This window comes from Schistocerca piceifrons, chromosome X (genome assembly GCF_021461385.2).
Source record: "Schistocerca piceifrons isolate TAMUIC-IGC-003096 chromosome X, iqSchPice1.1, whole genome shotgun sequence".
Classification (NCBI taxonomy): Eukaryota; Metazoa; Arthropoda; class Insecta; order Orthoptera; family Acrididae; genus Schistocerca; species Schistocerca piceifrons.
This window is the reverse complement of record NC_060149.1, coordinates 341,114,243-341,129,242: the sequence shown is the minus strand read 5'-3', so window position 1 is coordinate 341,129,242 and position 15,000 is coordinate 341,114,243. Positions and strand designations below refer to the sequence as shown.

General features: G+C 44.1%; 1 protein-coding gene across 7 annotated transcripts in view; it reads left to right on the top strand.

The window, feature by feature from the left end:
* The window catches only part of LOC124721404 (protein O-linked-mannose beta-1,2-N-acetylglucosaminyltransferase 1-like), a 2,183,308-nt gene that overhangs the window by 915,274 nt on the left and 1,253,034 nt on the right, over window positions 1–15,000 (top strand). The window lies entirely within an intron of this gene.

The window sequence follows — 15,000 nt, the reverse complement described above, 5'->3', positions numbered from 1 at the left end:
ACGGGGCAAGATAGAAATAATCTTGTCAGTAATTGGCTAGGGTACAGAATAGCACGCTCAAGTTGTTGTTGTTGTTGTGGTCTTCAGTCCTGAGACTGGTTTGATGCAGCTCTCCATGCTACTCCATCCCGTGCAAGCTTCTTCATCTCCCAGTACCTACTGCAACCTACATCCTTTCGAATCTGCTTAGTGTACTCATCTCTTGGTCTCCCTCTACGATTTTTACCCTCCACGCTGCCCTCCAATACTAAACTGGTGATCCCTCTATGCCTCACGCTCAAGTAACGATTAATAATAACACAGCATTGGACAGATAATCATTGTACATATACATACATTCTGGTACATTTTGGTATTGCTCAATTTATATAAACTGATTTTACCTGTCCAAGCAGTTCCATTGAACACGCGAGGTGACGCCAGTAGCAGCACGACTGTGTAGGGGTACATTGTTTACAATTCTGTTCAGTTGTAATTCCGTGTATATGAGGATGGGACACGCCGCAAAAGAAGGTCGTACACGCAGCGAAAGTAACTGAAAATGGCCTCGAAATTCCAGATTCCTTATAATTCACGGGTAAACCTAGAGGGCTACAGTGGCCGACAGATATAAAATAAACTGAACATTTCCATCAGCGGAGTTGTCAAGAACATACACCGGCATCGAGATACAGGCTCCTATGATGATCGTCCTCGCTCAGGAGCACCCAGGAAAATATCAGAACGCCAGGGAAAGTATTTGCCAATGACCCCGTCTGGAATCGAACCCGGGAACCCGGGCGTGGGAAGCGAGAACGCTACCTCACGACCACGAGCTGCGGACTCTCCATGCCTTCACAACAAGGAAAGTTTCCAGTTGAAATGAATGAGGAGGGAGGACGACCAAAGGGATGCTCCTTACACAACAGTAGCCAAATAGTGGAAGTGAACAGACCGTAAGCAACTGCTTGTCAACAGCGAACAGTTGGGTCGTGACGTTGATTGCTCTTGGAGGAAGAAAGCTCCAAAGTGTGAAATTTCAATTACCAAGTAATTTTAATCAGGCTATAGTGTGTTGAACAAAGGGAGTAAATCCACTAGTAAGTGTCTGGATACAGTGGCAATTCATATTGGATAGTTAATTTCAAGTTGTTTTCATTCATCTCTAAACCAAAGACTATTGATACTTCGGAGGGGGGGGGGTCATTGGGAAGATGGCACCTGCATTAAGAAGCTTTTCGTTCCCATGGGTTTAGCTCTGAAATTTGAAGTTACTGTGCTCTTGACTGACTAGAGGTCCGCCATGAATTTTCGACTGAAGAAGGGGTCCGCCAGCTGAAAAGGTTGGGAAGCCCTGTTCTAAAGGTTCAGAAAATTTTGAAATATACGGAACAGCCTACCCAGTCCACAAAATCGCCTTACGTTATTGGTTGAGGCAGGCCCGCGAAGCTGCCGGCCCCAGCCCACTGCAACTGTCAGAGGCTAGGCGCAAACTGAGACGCGTATAGCGTGTGTGGCGCGACGCAGCGCAGCGCGCATTTTTGTAACTTCACTGGTTCAAATGGAACCGCGCAAATTGAGACGAGACACGACTGGGACGCGACACGCGACTGCGCCACGTCGCGCGGCGTTGTGGTTGTGGCACAGTTTCTCGCGCCGCGCGCCACGCGAGTACTGCGGGAGGGGTGAGGCGGGGAGCGTGAAGGCAGTCCTGCCGTATGTTCACTTTGGCGTGGCACATATGGACAGTGGAAGTATTGCCCATCCGACAAATACGGCCTTATGGTATACTAAATTTTATTATCACTTAGTAGTGTTTCGTTTATCGCCGTTTAAGTGCTCCATCTGTTTTCGTTAGTACATAATAGTTTTCAGTTACGTATATCTGTCCAGTTCTTTTGTTTTGTTAATTCTTTTGTCAAGAACAAAACACAATTCAATAACTGGTGAGCCATGAGCCACTGGGATTATATTTTCTGCCTCGACAATGTTTTTCAGATCGTAAGAAGAGACAGACGATTCATCGTGAGGGCAGTGAATAAGAAAGTGAGGAATAGTATAAAATCACGTGATTTAGAAGCAAGGCAGGAAAATAAAACAAGTTTATCTACTTGCTGTCTGTTATGCTGACGTATCTCAACGATCTGTTGCAAAAAGGCGTAATTTCCACAGATATTACCTCTTTGTGCATCTGGTAAAAAGCGTCCAAGGAATGAAGTACGCAAGTTTCACTCTCATTAATTGTATATGGATGCAATAAGAGACATTATACTATGTACATGTGGACATCACATTTCCACTGCAAGCTAGAAACAGTCGAAAAGCAGTCATAAATAACAGTGTTTTAATTGGCTCGCCGTGTTGAGGAAAAGCATATCAATTGTTGCATACACATTATCAGCATTTATAAACTAATTATGCAACAGGCTACACAAACGAAAAAAAATGGTCGGTATTATTATGAAAGTAGGAGAATCTTGATAGAGTGTGGTAATTAGATATATTTAATTTATTGAAATGTATTGCTGACAAAGGCAGATCTACTTTTATGACAATGTTTTCCGAACTCCCGCTCACAAGGCACACATGGCTAGCTTCCGCATTCCTTTTGCGCGCATTACACTCAGCTGCTGACAACGCACTGACCATTGTGTTGTGCGGCATATCAATTGTTTATTTTTCTCAGTAACAACTATTTTATTCGCGAATCACACACTGCCAGTTTGGCAAGCCGTAGGTGAGTAACCAGCATCTGACATGTGCCTATCATTCCACCTGAAGGGAATGGTCGTCATTATTTTAATACTGCTCAGATCAGGAGAAGGAATAAAATCCTTTGGTAAGTTTCAATTTCAGTCGTTCAGTGTTAAAAATACGATGGATTACGAGGATTCAACCAAAATTCCAACAAAATAGGCAATTTATTTTTGTGCGAATTATTAACCTTTTCTCATTCGAAGAAGCACCACCAGTGTCGTACGAGCGTTGCTATTCACAATATACATAAATGACCTTGTGGATGACATCGGAAGTTCACTGAGGCTTTTTGCGGATGATGCTGTGGTAAATCGAGAGGTTGTAACAATGGAAAACTGTACTATAATGCAGGAGGATATGCAGCGAATTGACGCATGGTCCAGGGAATGGCAATTGAATCTCAATGTAGACAAGTGTAATGTGCTGCGAATACATAGAAAGAAAGATCCCTTATCATTTAGCTACAATATAGCAGGTCAGCAACTGGAAGCAGTTAATTCCATAAATTATCTGGGAGTACGCATTAGGAGTGATTTAAAATAGAATGATCATATAAAGTTGATCGTCGGTAAAGCAGATGCCAGACTGAGATTCATTGGAAGAATCCTAAGGAAATGCAATCCGAAAACAAAGGAAGTAGGTTACAGTACACTTGTTCGCCCACTGCTTGAATACAGCTCAGCAGTGTGGGATCCGTACCAGATAGGATTGATAGAAGAGATAGAGAAGATCCAACGGAGAGCAGCGCGCTTCGTTACAGGATCATTTAGTAATCGCGAAAGCGTTAATGATAGATAGATAGATAGATAGATAGATAGATGATAGATAAACTCCAGTGGAAGACTCTGCAGGAGAGACGCTCAGTAGCTCGGTACGGGCTTTTGTTGAAGTTTCGAGAACATACCTTCACCGAGGAGTCAAGCAGTATATTGCTCCCTCCTACGTATATCTCGCGAAGAGACCATGAGGATAAAATCAGAGAGATTAGAGCCCACACAGAGGCATACCGACAATCCTTCTTTCCACGAACAATACGAGACTGGAATAGCAGGGAGAACCGATAGAGCCGGCCGCGGTGGCGTGCGGTTCTAGGCGCTCCAGTCCGGAGCCGCGCTGCTGCTACGGTCGCAGGTTCGAATCCTGCCTCGGGCATGGATTTGTGTGATGTCGTTAGGTTAGTTAGGTTTAAGTAGTTCTAAGTTCTAGGGGACTGATGACCACAGCAGTTGAGTCCCATAGTGCTCAGAGCCATTTTTGGAGAACCGATAGAGGTACTCAAGGTACCCTCCGCCACACACTGTCAGGTGGCTTCCGGAGTATGCATGTAGTTGTAGATGTAGATTTATGAGTAACGGCCACATTTCTTTTGTTGATAGCTTTAATTGTACTTCCTTTGCCAAAACACAGTGTAATTTGCAGAAACTCATCTCACAGCAGCTATTGCGATAGAATTTTGAAACAGAGTGCCTTATTAAACAAGTAACTGGCAATCAAAGAGCTCAATAGCTTACGAGAGGCTTCATACTGTCGGTTTGCAGTAACATAAGAGAAGAAATTTCACCTTTATTTTCATACTAGGAAACTCTTGTTTCACAAGCTATCGATAACTCTTAAAAAATTACAGCGACTGGAGTGAAAAAAAATAAAAAGGGCGTATAACTACTAGTATATCGCCATAGATAACAAAGTTCCCTGTGTTTACGAACTGGCAAAATACTCTCCTCCTTGTGTACCATCATATGCCAAACTCTCGTTTCGATGTCTCTAGCGGTTTGGAGATATGAGAGATGTGAATATTTCATTCTCGCGGGCGTCAGATCGGGAGTGAGCGCGCTACATAGGATCTATTTCCTCGTGATCTGAGGCAGATAGAGATTTCCTCCAAAGTGTAAAGAAAAATTCAATATGTTAGCTAAATTTCAAACTCAGCAACATATGGTGTAATACGCACCAAACGCAAAATCATAGCGACGCCTATTTTTCATTGCAGACTTTCCGAATTTCACATGGTGTCTTACTAAACTGTGTATACCACGGTAAGTGTAACCATTAGCGAGATTATGGGCACTTCACCACGAAGCTGACGTATAACGCTACAAGCAAGGGTGCCGGCCGATGTGGCCGAGCGGTTCTAGGCGCTACAGTCTGGAACCGCGCGACCGCTACTGTCGCAGGTTCGAATCCTGCCTCGGGCATGGAAATGTGTTATGCCCTTAGGTTAGTTAGGTTTAAGTAGTTCTATGTTCTAGGGGATTGATGACCTCAGAAGTTAAGTCCCATAGTGCTCAGAGCCATTTTACAAGCAAGGTCAAAATGAAATATTTTTACTGAATAGTTTTTGTAAAATCGTTTGAGAAAGATTACAGTCTGCGCGCGCTTCTTTTCTGTCAGCCCTGAGCGTCGTCAACCGGCGCGTGCAAATACGTGTACGCGTCTCAATATGCGTTGGACCCGCGCGACATGTGCGGAACGTGCGCGTCGCGCTGTAGTGTCTTTCCGCGTCTCACGTGCTATACTCGTATCAATTTGCGCGTAGCCTCAGGGTTCATCTTACAGCGACTCAACTACAGCTGTGTTTAACACTTACGCCAGTCCCCGGAAGGAACCGAGGATATTCTTAGCCCTCAAGCGCCGATGACGCCGACGTAAGCAACGATCGGCAGTTGACTGCGACCTGTGTTTCCGATTCCTCTCGGGAAGGCCTATTCCCGCTGGAGGATGAATCGTGCAGGGAGACACGCCGTCTGCTCATGGGGATTTTCTCCCCTCCCGTGATGCTATTTCCGTGTTTGGATCTGGTTACGCAAGTAACATTCAACCTTGCTACAACAAGCATCCCTTACTTTCCGTCGCACTGACTGCATGTCCACGACAAGTGACAGACCACTGCTGGAGCAGGACAGATATGGCCGCTATGTTTGTCTCACCGGCAGCGAATATCTCGTATCTTTTGCTCATGTGCATACACAACTTACCTTGTAAAACAACTCAAGATCTGAGCACTAATGGACAGCGACCATCATGTGACATTTTGGTCCCAATGGGACTTATATTCACCACAGGTTTTATGCGCTTGCAGAGAGCGGACAGCTCGATAATTACTTACTCCCCAAAGCCCCATGCCCCATATGCGCAGTCCCCCCCCCCCCCCCCCCCCCCCAGGAATTGGGCCGTGGATCCGCGCTTGACAATACCTCGCCATATCTACTAGTGAAACATAGCATAAAAAAATGGCTCTGAGTACTATTGGACTTAACTTCTTTGGTCATCAGTCCCCTAGAACTTAGAACTACTTAAACCTAACTAACCTAAGGACATCACACACATCCATGCCCGAGGCAGGATTCGAACCTGCGACCGTAGCGGTCGCGCGGTTCCAGACTGAAGCGCCTAGAACCGCTTGGCTACTGCTTGGGTAGCTCAGTTGGTAGAGCACTTGCCCGTGAAAGGCAAAGGTCCCGAGTTCGAGTCTCGGTCTGGCACACAGTTTTAATCTGTAAGGAAGTTTCATATCAGCACGCACTCCGCTGCATATCGAAAAATCTCATTGTGGATACTGTATGAAGATGTTTGGTTTGTGGGGCGCTAAATTGCGCGGCCATCAGCGCCCGTACAAAGTTCCAATTTTTACCCAGTCCAATCCTTTTACACAGTTCAATCCAGCCACTGTCACGAATGAAGAATATACAGTCTGTACTTACATGTTGCCATTATTTCTCCACATAGTCTCCACTCAAAACCAAACATTTGCCGTAGCGCGACAGCCACTTCTTTATCATTTCAAGAAAGAATGGTGCCACCTTTTACTACAGCCAATTGTTGATCACGTCCTTGAGCTCATCGTCGGACGTTGAAGTGCTGAATAGCCTGCATGGTCTTCATCTTGGGGAATAGATCAAAATCGATTGGTGCCGGTCTACAGGGACTACATGGACAAAATCTCCCTGCCAAAATGTCCCAGTTTTTCCTTCGTTCCATTCGCAATATGGGGTCGCGCATCGTCGTGAAGAAGAATGAGTCCTTCGGTAATCATTCGCACCGTTTGGACTGACCTTCAGTGCTTCGTAAGGTTCTCATAATAAACCTGCGTTGTCACAGTATTCTCACGTATTACTCCTCTCGCTCTTCATGGCAGCGCTGAAGAGGTGTCAAGTCCGAACACATTGTTTCAGTGTTGTGAACATCGGTTAGACATTTTCGAGTTTCGTCTCAAGTCAATGCTTAAGTTTTCTTCTGGTATTCAGCCTGTTTTTCGAATTATCTATGAGTTCCTGTGAACGTATAACGCGGCACAATGTGTTTCGGTTTCTGCGTTATATTCCAAGTTCCCAACATAAGAAGGTGAATCGGTTCATTGCACGGCAGGAGGAAGACCATCTAGTAACGCCCTTTGATATCTAAACGAAACTTTGGGTTGATGATTGCTTCTCTCCTTCAGTGAGCGCAGACCAGCAACCGAAATGAAATAAAACAGTTTCTCACTATCACATGAAACCGATCACCTGTAAAACAATCCGTACTCCCCCTCCACCTCATTCCTCCTTACGCCTTTTCCTCGCTCAGCAGCTTAACAATCTGTCACAGGACAAACATTAAAGCTTAATCAAAGCTCAGTTAACGTTATTTATCAGTCTATCTGCTGAGAAACCACTCACAGTGCAGGTTGGCTGTAATTAAACTGTATCCACTGGAAGGGCCGCTATAAAAAACGAATGATCGTAGGACACTCAAACTTTGTGGAAACATTTGTAAGTACATGCGGAAGAGAGATAACGAATAAGCCATTGAAAGGAACACATTTCAATTTCCACATGGGTGGGTAACATTTTCTAATTGCGTGGCGTGTTTACGTTCTAGATTATAAACGTTGCTCAGTGTGACGATCATCTGCATCCACATCAGCCTGAAACCGTACTATAGATTGCTCTACTGCTACCCGAAATATCGGAGGAGGACCACGAAATTTTCAGGTGTCGTGACACACTTCGTGCACTACTTGAAGATCGCACATTGCGTCCCGTATTCTCCGTCATGGCAACAGTAACTACTTCAACAATTTGTGGCGCAACTGACCGTCGGCCTCTCCCAATAGCAATTCCAAATCAGTAATTCCAACTTCCGAATCATGTTCTTCAACTCCGGCACATAAAGAGGACCTCTCCGTATTTCTCTAATGCTTTCGCGAAGAGCTGCAGCACTATTGCTGTTATTTTGATAAAACAGCTCTACGAGTAAAGCCTTGCTCACTTTATCCAGATCTATGTAGACTGTCTGCGGCTGTAATGCACACTGATGCTTGTGTTTCAACCCTACCCCGCCGTACCGCTACCGACGCCTAATGGCAAGTCGTGACACTAACACTCCTTACCAACGCAAATCCTGCAGCGCACAGTCTGAACATCATTCGCGTAAAGTTGGTACCCGAACGCTAAATAGTTTTCCGTCTACACTGGCTCAAGTACAGAAAGTTTAGTTAAAACCACTCTGTACACATCATTCCTGCTGGTGCAGCTTAGTTACACACCATTTGACAGACAAATCTGCATAGTATGCAAGTGATTATTCCAGTTTTGTAAGAGTGAATACACAGTTCTGTGCAGTGGAGTAGTTTATACTGCACCATTTTAACAATCTGCTTGCAACGTTTAGCAATTGCGCTGTTTTTTTTTTCTTTTCTTTCAAATTTATTCTGTTAACTGTGAACTGCGTATTACTTATGAGTCACACAAGACTCCAGTCACAGTGATGGAAGAAAAGGAATATATCACGAGAAGAAATCAGAACAAAGCGCTCTGCGGCACACACTAAGACAATATCTCAGAAAAAAAACATTGTTTGCTAAAGTCAAATTTTTTTTCTGATAAATAACTGATTATGGGGTGCTGCACCTTGAAACAAACTTCTTTATAAAAATGTAAGCAAGTTGCAAATAATGATTGGTACCGATTACTGTAAATAATTTATTAATTTCAACAAAATGCCACGATCGAAGAGTAGCTATTATAGCTATGTATAGTATATTTGATTTTTTTTTTCGCGCGAAGTAACACAGCGAAGAAGATTGTTGTAACCATATTCGAGCGGAGCAGAATTCAAATCTCCGTCCAACTACCCTGATTTAGAACCCATTTTCTCTCACCCCCATCCTCTCCATCGTCCTATCCTTGTCCAAATAACCTCGACGGGACGATAAACTCCAGTTATTTTATTCCGGACATTTTATTAATCAAAAGACACCACATCTGCTTTAGCTTGCGACAGGTTTTAGGCTAACGAGAAAAGTGCCCATAAAAATGATTTATTGTCTGCAAGCTTTTATGCATAGCTACAGCGTTCCGTGACAGTATTCAAAATAAAATGTTAGCTGGAACTTCAGAGAGACGGAGGGCTCAACAAATGCCCTGTCATGAGAGTAAATTCTTATGCTAGCTAGGTAATCCGGTGCCGTTCACGTGACTTGAGCCGTAAAGGAAATCGGACAGATAAGGTTGCTACAAACCATTCCGATGTCTCGAAAAACCGCGGGGGAAATTTGATGGCTTGGAATCAGGCAACCGCGAGCGAAATGCGCTGCAGAAAATATACACTGTTATGAGACGGGTGTGTAGCTATGAAACGTATAAAATGTGGATGAATACCTTGCAATCTTGGAAAGCATCCGGATTGGATGCAATTACACTTCCCATGGTACATAAACTATTGTGCGCTGCCACAGTCGCGAACAGCATTCTCATAGTCCGAAAAATTCTGCAGGAGAATCAGCAATCGTTTTCAGCGTTACTGCAGACATTCAATGATAATATTATTGGTAATAATTGCATTAGATTTTGTTGCAGCTAACGTATAGGGTGCCATAAAAATGATACTAAAACACTTTATTCAGCTACGTATATACCTCAAAATTGTTATATTCATTCTGTGTTAAGTTTCGGGTAAAGGATGTATTTTGAAGTGAAGTGCAGCGTCGTTGATTAACCATGCAATTTCAGCTCTTGTGTACATAGAATGCGCACTCCTTACACCTTTACGTCTCTGAACATTTAATAAAGAGCTCTGATCCACTATTATTGCACTAAAACCGTATTCTTGAGATTACCAATTTAATATTACACCATACACATGTACAGTGTTATTGTTGTTGTTGTTGTTATCATCATTATTATTAAATTTCACGTAAGGTATTTGGCTACGTACAACTGCATTAAGTCAAGGAATTGAGTAACACAAAACTGAAGGCATTAATTTTTGTATTGCATATGGTCACTAGTATTAAACAAATCAATGGGAACAACTACCTTTTGGTTTCTGTTAACATCGTCGTACTATAAATGTGCACTGTTGGAACTGTACAAGAACACGCAAGTCCACTACATGGTACAAACAGATTCTACCTATTGTCAACATCACGGCCTCCAATTAAGTCCACCAACCCTTCCTCCGACCCCAGGTTATCCGCAAATTAATGTGTATGTAGATGGTAATCAGATTGTTTGGGCTGTTTCTGTCCGCTCAATAATGTTGACCCCGGTGCGTGAGGTTGTGGATCACCCTCCACGTGTCAGATTAAATTCTAGCGAGACAGTGTCGGGCGAGCATTTCAACAAAACTGAGCTTTTAACCAGAAGTGAGAAGGGAAAAAAATTATCTGCAGTCTGGAGCAATCACGTGCAGAAAATTTCAATCCTATTGTCCTTATCCGAGGATGTAGCGTCCCGAGAGTGTAAAGTATCATTTCACACGCACTGGGAATAGGCACAAAGAACGAAATGAAGTTATACAACTAGGAAATAAGTGACCGTGCTTAGTGCGATTCCAGAGCGCTAGGCAAACAACTGACCGTTTTATTCCGTAATATGAAAAATAATATATATATATTACGGAATAACACGGTCAATTGTTTGTAGACAAGTGTAATGTGCTGCGAATACATAGAAAGAAAGATCCCTTATCATTTAGCTACAATATAGCAGGTCAGCAACTGGAAGCAGTAAATTCCATAAATTATCTGGGAGTACGCATTAGGAGTGACTCAAAATGGAATGATCATATAAAAAGTCGATTGGCGGTAAAGCAGATGCCAGACTTAGATTCATTGGAAGAATCCTAAGGAAATGCAATCAGAAAACAAAGGAAGTAGGTTACAGTACGCTTGTTCGCCCACTGCTTGAATACTGCTCAGCAGTGTGGGATCCGTACCAGATAGGATTGATAGAAGAGATAGAGAAGATCCAACGGAGAGCAGCGCGCTTCGTTACAGGATCATTTAGTAATCGCGAAAGCGTTGATGATAGATAGATGATAGATAGATAGGTAGATGATAGATAAACTCCAGTGGAAGACTCTGCAGGAGAGACGCTCAGTAGCTCGGTACGGGCTTTTGTTGAAGTTTCGAGACCATACCTTCACCGAAGAGTCAAGCAATATATTGCTCCCTCCTACGTATATCTCGCGAAGAGACCATGAGGATAAAATCAGAGAGATTAGAGCCCACACAGAAGTATACCGACAGTCCTTCTTTCCACGAACAATACAAGACTGGAATAGAGGGGAGAACCGATAGAAGTACTAAGGGTACCCTCCGCCACACACCGTCAGGTGGCTTGCGGAGTACGGATGTAGATCGTTTGCCTAGCGCTCTGAAATCGCACTAAGCACGGTCAGTTGTATTGAAACGTCCTCTTAGAAAAATTATTGAATTACTGTGCCGCAATACGTTTCCCCAACGCAGCCCACTCGAGCTCTAAGGGAACTGGCCGAATATCGCCTCGTTCCAAGAGCTCGTCTCTCTGCGCATTTCGATGCGGCTGGGCATTTTCATCCGTAAAAATGAAGTCACGGCCTAACGCACCGCTGAGAAGATGGCCATACTGAAGAAGTACAATGTAACAATAACGTTGACCGTTCAGCATGACGTGTTCAAATATTTGGTCAGTACGCCCGAGAAACAATATGCTTCCCCATACCGTGACAATTGGACCAATAAAACAATCATGTTCGACAATGTACCTGGGTACATTACTTGTTCCCACTTCTCGCCATTGTGGCCATATGAGGGTACGTAATGCACTCAGGACTGTAGAACAGAATGGTCATCAGTCAGCGGTAAATTGAATTTCTACAGGTACAAAATGAGAAATTAAGATTAAAAAGCGTTACTATCCGAGCCTAGGAAACATGCTACCAGTCGCCCATATCTAAAGATGAGACTGTTACGAAATTAAAGATTTGACTGTGGCACAAAAACTCATCGTATGCAATGTTGTAACTCTATAATTTACATATACTGGCAAGAGGCCTTGTAAGAGTTTGGATACTTTGACTTTACAGCGGCCTGCTGAGCCATATTTGTATTGTTATGTCAAACTGCACGAAAACTTATTTTAAAACGAACTCGTCTCTTATTTGGTGAAGACTACGATGATGTGCGCCCAAAAATAATAATCCTTCATCCTCTCGTCTACGCGATAGTGCTCTCACTCGTTGTACCTACCTTAAACAACTGCATCGTATTTTCTGAAGACATGGTCAAAACCGCCCGTACAGCCAGCGTAGTAGCTCAGCGCGCTCGAACAAGGGGCTGGTCACCCTATGTAATAGAAACTGAATTAAGTTTTCATCGATAGACCGTGAGAGGGGTCATACGACATCCACGCAGTACAGATCTCCTTGAAGAAGAAAGACGACGTATAAATAGATAGAAAGAAAGAGAGCCGTTCTCGTTAAATTTTGCTACCTGTTTTATGCGCTCGTATTATGACATTTCAGGAATCCGAAAATCTCCTCTGTAGGAACCAACACGGATTCTAAAAGCAACGACTGTGTGAAACCCAGCTCGCTCTGTTCGTCCACGAGGCACAGAAATCCGATAGATACAAGCGCCCAGGTAGAGACCGGGTGCCTTGAGTTTTGGAAGGCGTTCCATACACTTCCCCACTGCCGCCTAGTGATCAAAATACGAGCGTACGGTATGTCAGACCAACTGTTTTTGGATCGAATAGTTTCTACGTCATTCTGAACGGAGAGAACGCTTAAGATGGAAAAAAACCAAGGGAGTGCCCTAGGGGACTGTTATAGCATCATTACTTTCCACAATATATATAAATGACCTAGCAGACAACGTCGGAAGTTCCAAGAGACTTTCCGCGGATGAGGCTGTTGTATACAGAGAAGCCACGACGCTAGAAAACTGTAGCGAACTGAAGGAAGACCTACGGAGGATCGACACTTGGCGCACGGATTGGTAAATGACCCTCAACATAAACAGATTTATTGTATTGCGAATACCTAGACAGGAACACGCTTTATTGTACAATTATAAAATTGCGGAACAATCATTAGAAGCATTTACTTCCATAAAATATCTAGGAGTATGCATACGGAGCGATATGAAGTGGAATGACCACATGATATTTATCGCGTGTAATGCAAATGCCAGACTGAGATTCATTGGAAGAATCTTAGGAAATGTAGTCCAACAACGAAAGAGGTAGCTTACAAAACACTTGTTCGACCAATACAAAACACTCATTCAACCAATCTGGAATACTGTTCGTTAGTATGGGATCCGTACCAGATAGGACTGATAGAGAAAATATCGAAGATCCAAAAACGAGCAGCACGTTTAGTTGCAGTTTCATTTAGTAAGGACGAAACTGTCACGGAGATGTTCAGCCAACTCCAGGGTCAGAATCTGCATCACGTTATGGTCTGTGGATCAAGACCCGAGAGCTTACGTTCCTAGAAGAGCCAACCAATATATTGCCTCATCCTACATGTCTCGCGAACAAAACTATGACGATGAAATTAGAGATTCGAGCCCACTCGGAGGCTTACCGGCAATTGCTTTTCCCGCGAAAATTACGCGACGGGAACAGGACTAGGGGGAAGCGACGCTGGCACTCAAAGTACCCTCCGTCACACCGTGACGTGGCAGATAATGATGTAGATGTAAATACACTAAAGCGCCAAAGAAAGTCGTATAGGAATGCATATTCAAATACAGAGATATATTAACAGCCACACTATGGCTCTGTGGTCGGCAAAGCCTATATAAGACAACAAGTGTCTGGTGCAGTTGTTAGATCGGTTACTGCAACTACAATGGCAGGTTATCAAGATTTAAGTGAGTCTGAACGTGGTGTTATAGTCGGCGCACGAGCGATGGGACACAGCATCTCCGAGGTAGCAATTAAGAGGGGGGTTTCCCCGTACAATCATTTCACGAGTGTACCGTGAATATCAGGAATCCGTAAAACATCAAATCTCCGGCATCGCTGCGACCGGAAAAAGATCCTGCAAAAACGGCACCAACGACGACTGAAGACAATCATTCATCGTGACGGAACTGCAACCCTTCCGCAGATTGCTGCAGATTTCAATGCTGGGCCATCAACAAGCGTCACCGTGCGAACCATTCAACGAAACATAATCGATATGGGCTTTTGGAGCCGAAGGCCTATTCGTCTACCCTTGGTGACTGCACGACACAAAGCTTTACGCCTCGCCTGGGCCCGCCAAAACCGACATTGGACTGTTGATGATTGGAAACATGTTGCCTGGTCGAACGAGTCTCGTTTCAAATTAAATCGAGCGGATAGACGTGTACGGGTACGAAGACGACCTCATGAATCCAATGACCCTGCAAGTCAGCAGCCGATGGAAGCTCTGTAACGATGTGGGGCGTGTGCAGTTGGAGTTATATGGGATTCCTGATACGTCTAGATACGACTCTGACAGGTGACATGTACGTAAGCGTGCTGTCTGATCACCTGCATCCATTCATGTCCATTGTGCATTCCGACCGACTTGGGCAATTCCAGCAGGACAATGCGACACCCCACACGTCCGGAATTCCTACAGAGTGGCTCCAGGAGCACTCTTCTCAGTTAAAACCCTTTCGCTGGCCACCAAACTCCCCAGACATGAACATTATTGACCATATCTGGGATGCCTTGCAACGTGCTGTTCAGAAGAGATCGCCAGGCCTCGTTTTCTTACGAAGTTATGGACAGCCCTGCAGGATTCATGGTGTCAGTTCCCTCCAGCACTACTTCAGACATTAGTCGAGTCTATGCCAGGTCGTACTGCTGCCGTTATGTGTGCTCACGGGGACACTACACGATATTAGGCAGGTGTACCAATTTCTTTGGTTCTTCAGTGCATAAAGCGCCCGCTACAAGGACAGCGAGACACGCCTGCCCCTCTTCGAATCCACCTGGCGTATTTACGACGTCGTTGTTTTTAGGCGGTTTCCCACATCTTACT